A 7467-nucleotide genomic window follows, 5' to 3' on the forward strand; every position below is an offset into this window, starting at 1 on the left:
AAAAAATCATGTAGGGCATGGATAGTGTAAGTAGAGAAAAATCCTTAAGCCCCTGTCCCATTTTCACAACCTAATTGGCGACCTCTGCCGAGTTTGCCCTTGACTCATACTCGCAGCATGGTCACCACGAGGTCGTAGGTCTTTGTAACTCTTCCTTATGATCATGAGTGGTCTCCGCGTACACGTGGCCTCAAGTAGGTAGTAAAAAAAAGGTCGGCATGGACAAAATTGATACTTTTTACTCATAGGTAGGTCGAGGTAGGCCGCGATGGTAGTCATAGGTAGTCGTAGATAGTCATGGGTAGTCGTAGGTCGGTAACTGGCCTGAGAATAAAAAATGCAAACATGACATAATTTTATCATATGATCATTTTCCACTCGTAGCTAATCGTAGTTGGTCTTAGGTGTGGAAGACTGAGGTCAAGGGGGGGGTCGTAGGAGGTCGAAGACATAGCCATAGGAGGTCGTGGACATAGTCGTAAGAGGTCGTAGACATAGTCGTAGTAGGTCGTAGACATAGTCGTAGGGGGTATTTTACTTTGGCGAGTCAACACGACCTTGATATTTTTTTCAACTCGTCTAGGGTCTTCTAAACTCGTGGATTAGGTCGTCCAAGTGGGACAGGCCCTTAGCAGAGGTGTCTACAACCAGAGGGTATATATTTAAGGTAAAGTCTAGGAAATGAAGAGGAGGTTTTTAGAGAGGATTTGAGGAAGATTTTTTTTCACGCAGAGGATGGTTACAATCCATTAAGTACTACCTGAATGGATGGTGGAGTCCGGTACTCTCACAACATTTAAGTATTTAAATGAGCATTCAGATGCCGAGGGGTGAGGGACAATGTGCTGGAGAATAGAATTAATATTGTTACCTGGTTGCCAGCATGGGCTTGGTGGGCCGAAGGGACCATTTCTGTGCTGTACAGCTCTTTGACTTATAACTCCAACACAGGACAAACCCATCAGAGATTATAGTACAAGACTTTTCCTTTATCTCTACTTTCTATGAAGGTGAAAAAATATACACACTCTGTTTCCTTTCCCTGTTGGCACTGCATATTATACAAAGTTTATTCACTGCACCTGAATACACGTGATGATAATAAACCAATGGCAATTCCAATACCTCCACTCATCTTTCAATTAGGTTTCTGAACGTAATAATGAATTCAATAATTTAAGATCAGAATTTATTGTATTCTCTCACCCTTTCAGCCTTCCTTCACACTGACCTTTTTAAAAATATTTTTATCCCATTAGTGCTCACGTCTACGTCATTTTTGGCATTTAATCCCTTCTGATTTCCATCTTAACACAACCTTCCCTCGTGATTTATCTTCCATTCCCCCTTTTCTCTGGTTCTAAAATCTTTTCTGTGCCTACATTCTACTAGTTTTCATGTAACTCTCTTTCTCCCTCCAAAGATGTTGCCTCAACGTGGAGGATTTTTAGCGTTTTATTAGTTTTGCAGGATCTGTACCATTTTGCTTTGGTATGAGGCGAATCAAGATGTGTTTCCTCAGCAAATAAATTGGCACAGGAACTTTATGATCGATGAATGCCAAATGGACTCATCAACGTAAAGGTTTGTGCAGGTGGATGCTGTCCAACTTAGGCTACTTTTCAGCGGACTGCCTGCAACCTTCAAGCTCGCGGCACTCGCCTGAAAAACTGCGAACTGGAACGGCGACCGTCAGACACACACACACACACACAAACACACCGCAAATGCGGGGGCCAGTGAAAGCGGGGGAGCGCTGTCTGAAATTCACACGTGCAAAGCCAAGGTGATACAGACACACACCGCGATGAACAGGAAGGTTAAAGACGGCTTGCACAGTGTATGGTAAGTCCTTTAAAAGAGCGGGGAGGAGAGATTGGAGAGAAGGTGGGAGAAGGGGGGGAGATGGGGGAGAAGGGGGGCGAAGGAGTGGAGACACTTTTAAGAAGCCAGACAACTTTTAATAAGCCAGAGATATACAGTTGTGAAGTTTGGCGGGCATTTAACATTACCGATCGGATTTCCTTCGTTCTGAAAACTCGTGCTTATGGTTTTTTTCCCCCAATGAGTCAATGAAAATGCCCGGTCAGCAAAGGAGATTAACTAAAACTACCTACCGCTACCTCGACTAACTACAACGGCATGGTGACCCCACTACCACTGCACCTACGGCTACAAAAGTATCGATTTTCTCCATGGTGACCAATATTTGGTCGCAGAAAATTTTTCAACATGTTGAAAAATTTGCTGCGACCATACTGAGGCCGCGACTAGTTCCCCCAATGTGGGAACTCCTCGCGACCATGAAGTAGACACTTTCCTTATTTTTTAATCTTTTTATTCGTTTTTTTTCAAAAACAAAAACAAAACAAAGAAAAATAATGATAAACATAACAATGATATTGATACGTAGGGACCAGGATTACATTAATAACAAGTATAACCTAAATATAAGTCCAGTGTCAAAATACACATTGAGTATAGACCTCTATGTAAATATAGTTAAGTGTTTAAAAGAGAACTTGTATATATAAAAACAAAAAGATCAAAAGAAAAAAAAAAAGAAAAAAAAGAAGAGAAAAAAAGAGAACCCCCCCCCCCCCCCCTAAACTAGAAAAGCAAAACAGAATCTGGGCTGCAAAGAATTTCAACAATTTAAGTCCCTGTTTGTCATCAAGTCCGTTCCACCTTATAAAGGTAAAATAATTATTATAACGGTTGGAGAGGGGACAATTTATATTGTGTCAAAATGTTGAATAAAGCTTCCCCAAGTCCTATCAAATTCAGCCAAGGGTTCAACAATGTCACTCCTAATTTTTTCTAAATTTAAACATGATATCGTTTCAGAGTACCAATGGAGTGTGGTCGGAGGATTAGAGTATTTCCATTTAAATAAAATAGATCTTCTGGCAATAAATGTAGTAAAAGCAATCAGCCGATGGGCGGAACGGGACAGATGAGTAGAATCTAACATTGGTAGCCCAAAAATTGCAGTAATAGGATGAAGTTGTAAATTAATACCTAAAACTACAGAAATAGTGTCAAAAATTTATTTCCAATATTTTTCCAAAAGTGGGCAAGACCAAAACATATGAGTCAGTGAGGCCACTTCAGAGTTACATCTGTCACAGGTAGGATTTATATGACCATAAAAACAAGCTAACTTATCTTTTGACATATGAGCTATGTGAACCACCTTGAATTGTATCAGAGTGTGTTTTGCACACATTGAGGAAGTATTAACTAATTGAAGAATCCTCTCCCATTTCTCTATAGGTAGGGAAATTTGAAGTTCTCTTTCCCAGTCATTCTTAATTTTATCAAATGTATCTATTTGTAATTTCAAAATCAACTCATAAATAGTCATTATTAAACCTTTCTGATAAGGGTTCAAATGTAATTTTTTTTCCAAGATTTCGGTTTGATGTGGTAACGGAAAAAAGGGTAGAGTAGCCTTCAAAAATTGTCTAATTTGTAAATATCTAAAGAAATGTGAGTTAGGTAGATTATATTTATTGGAGAGTTGTTCAAAAGGCATAAAACAACTATCCAAAAACAAATCACGAAAAGCTGCTAATCCCTTCGTAACAGAAAGGCTTGATCAGTACTAGAAGGTTGGAAGAAAAAATTAGATATGATAGGACTCGATACGATAAAATCATTCAATCCAAAAAACTTACGAAATTGAAACCATATTCGGAATGTATGTCTTATTATTGGGTTAGTCGTATATTTATTCAATCATGTAATTGTAAAAGGTAACAAGGCCCCTAGAATAGAAGCCAATGATAGCCCTTGCATAGAATCACGTTCAAGATTTATCCATCCTGGGCATTGGGTATCTTCTAAATCTTTCGTCCAAAACGTTAAATTGCGAGCATTAACTGCCCAATAGTAAAATCTAAGGTTCAGCAATGCCAAACCACCGTCTTTTTTTGATTTCTTTAAAAAAAAAATGTTTTTATTTTTATTAGAAGCAGTGTACAAAATATAAACCGCGGCATGTGACATAATACATTTATTGTAGAGCTTTAATTTTAATTTTTAGCTAAGATGAAAAAGAAAAAGAGAGAAAGAGCAAGAGAGAAACTGAAAGAGAAAGTGAATGTGTAAGAATAGAACCCCTAGACTACCAAAGGTGTAGTCGAAGTGAGTAAATAAAATAAATGAGAAAAACGTAAAGAAATAAAAAGACAAAAATAGAAAGAAAAACAAAAAGTGATGATATACCTACTACATATCTCGTCCCACCCATCACCCAACCCATAAGTCGGTTTAATTCCGAAGTTGTGTTGCACCATACTGTCCTTGTAATGAATCAATGAATGGAGTCCATGTCTTCGAAAATTGCTCTGGTTTTCCTGCTAAGACAAGTCTCATATTTTCAAGATGTAGCGTCTCAGACATGTTTGTAATCCACATTTTAAGAGTAGGGGCAGCTATATTTTTCCAAAACTTAATTATTAGTTTTTTTGTCATTATCAGGCCATAATTAAGGAAACGTCTTTGAAATATTGATAGTTCAGGGCAGGCTTCTGATGTTCCGAAAATAATCAGTTCCGTCTGGGGATCCAGTTTTGTTTTTTAATGTTTTTGAGAAAATTTCAAAAATTCCTTTCCAAAAGTTAAGTAGTTTTATGCAAGAGGCAAAGGAATGTGTTATAGTTGCTTCTTGAAGGAGACATTTGTCACAAATAGGAGATACATTTGAAAAGATCTTATTCAGTTTAGTCTTTGAGTAGTAGAGTCTGTGCAGTGTTTTAAATTAGATTAAAAAGTGTCTAACATTAATCGAACAATTGTGTATACAAAAAAGATTTTTTTCCCATCTGTCTGGAAATGTTTAGGCCTAGTTGCTCTTCCCAGTCTCTTCTAATTGCGTCTGACGATGGAATTTCTATATTTAGAAAGGTATTATACAAATATGATGTTAGATTGTTTGATTCTGAGTTTCTATTCATACATTCGTCTAATATATCTGGCAGCAGAGTTTGATAATCATGGGTATATGTTTTCAAATAATCTCGAATTTGAAGATATCTAAAATATTGATTACCTTTCAGATTGTATTTCGACTGTAATTTCTGAAATGACAGAAGATTTTCCATCTCGTAGAGATCTCCAAGTTTTTTAATTCCTAGTCTTTCCCATTACTTAAACATTTTATCTATAATAGATGTCTTAAACAAAGGGTTATTAGCTTTGGTGAAAGAAGAGTAAATTTCTTAGTTTTAAAGTTGGTTTTACTTGTCTCCAGATTCGTAAAGTGCTGTGAATAATCGGATTTTTATCATATAGTGTGTTCTTCAACTTTGTTGGGAAGAGAAGAATCATGCCTATATTAAAAGGCGAGCAATCCTCTCTCCATTATTAACCAGTCTACCTGTTGGCATGCGTTATCCAGCCAATAAATTACATTTTTAATATTCGTTGCCCAATAATAGTATAAGAATGGGGAGAGCCAATCCTCCCATTTCTTTGGGTTTGCATAGATGTCGTTTATGAATTCTATGTGTTTTATAATCCCAGATAAAGTTTGTAATCCGAGAATCAAGATTTTTTTTTTTTTTTAATTTTAGGTACGTATATCGGTATTGATTGAAAAAAATAAATTTGTGGGAGGAAGATCATTTTTATAGCATTTATTCTGCCTATTAGAGACATCGGAAGTGTTTTCCAGAATTGAATAAGAGCATTTAATTTTGTAACTAAAGGCGGGAAGTTTACGTTGAATAAAGAAGTATATTTTCTGGTTACCTGAACACCCAGATATTTAAATTTTTCCATAGCAATTCTGAAAGGGAATTTTAAAAGGTGTGCGGCTCTTGAGGTTTTATTGCCATAATTTAACTTTTGTTCCAGTTTATTCTATATCCTGAAAAGGAACCGAATTACTCTATAAGATTTAATATATTTGGAATGCTAACTTGGGAATTGGTGGTATATAATAATACATCATCCGCATATAATGATATTTTATTATTCGAGTGTTTAGTATTACAGCCATGAATGTTCGGATGTACTCTTATACTTTCCGCTAAGGGTTCAATCACAAGGGCAAATAACAGGGGTGATAATGCACATCCCTGTCTATCGCCCCTGGATAGCTGAAATTTCGGAGAAAGTATGTGGTTAGTCAGTATTCAGGCAGTCGGCCTATCATATAATAATTTTATCCATGAAATAAAATTCTCTCCCATCTGAAAATTTTGCAGTACTGTGAAAAGGTACTTCCATTCTAGTTGGTCAAATGCTTTTTCTGCATCTAATGAAATAATTGATAAGTCTTCTTCTTTAGTTCTGTATGAGTACATGATGTTAAAAAGGCGTCTCAAATTATTAAACAAATGTCTCTTGGGTTTGATCCGAAGGTATTAATTTATTAACGTATTTACTTAATCTTCTTGCCAAAGCTTTCGCTAGTATTTTCTGATCTGTATTTAGCAGGGTGATTGCTCTGTATGATCCCGGGTATTCTAGATCATTTTAGCTTTTTTGGGTATAAGTGTGATAGTTGATTCAGCTAGTGTTTGTGGTAATGTCTGTTCTTTAAATGCGTATGGATAAAGATTGTGTAAACGTGGGGAAATTACCTGCTAAAACCTTTTATAAAATTTGTTACTGAACCCGTCTGGTCCTGGTGTTTTACCGTTCTTCAGTGAATTGATTGTCTCTTCTATTACTTTAATTGAAATCTGTGCTCCTAATTCCTCTTGGTCCAGTGGATTAAGTGTTGGATGTTTACAGTTGTCCAGAAAGTTTGTAATTTTTCTGCTTTCTGTTGATGTTTCTGGATGTGTATAAGTTTTGGTAAAATTGGGCAAATCTTTCATTAATGGCTTTTGGAAGCGTTAACAGTTCACCTTTATCTGATTTAATTTTTAGAATAGTCTGGTCCTTTTCAACTTTTCTCAGCTGGCGTGCTAAAAGTTGTGTGGTTTGTCGCCGAATTCGAAATTTTCCTGTTTTGTAATTTGAAATAATCTAATAACTCTTGCAGATAAATTTGGTTTAGTTTAAATTTCAATATTGCTATCTTGTTGTGTTTATCTATAGTCGGATCTATCGCGTTTTCTAAATCAAGTTGTCTGATCTGTTCTTCTAGTTGCAATTGTTCTGTCCTATTCTTTTTATTTTGATAAGCTTGATATGAAATAATAGAACCTCTAATTAAAGCCTTAAAAGATTCCCATAATAGGGAGGGCGAGATATCTGGGGTATCATTGGTCTCACAAAAGAGTTCCATCTGTTGTTTTAAGTATTTGCAACAGTCCGGATTATTCAGTATTTGAGGATTAAACCTCCAGAATGATTTTTTATTAAACATTCCTTCTAGTTTTAAGGAGAAGGTTAGCGGAGAATGGTCGGAAATGGTGCTATTATGGTATTTAGGGTTAGTTGTGAAGGGTATTAATTTAGTGTCCACTAGGAAGTAGTCAATACGTGTATAGGTTTTATGTACTGATG

The sequence above is a fragment of the Amblyraja radiata genome, chromosome 8 (genome assembly GCF_010909765.2).
Source record: "Amblyraja radiata isolate CabotCenter1 chromosome 8, sAmbRad1.1.pri, whole genome shotgun sequence".
NCBI classification, from domain to species: Eukaryota; Metazoa; Chordata; class Chondrichthyes; order Rajiformes; family Rajidae; genus Amblyraja; species Amblyraja radiata.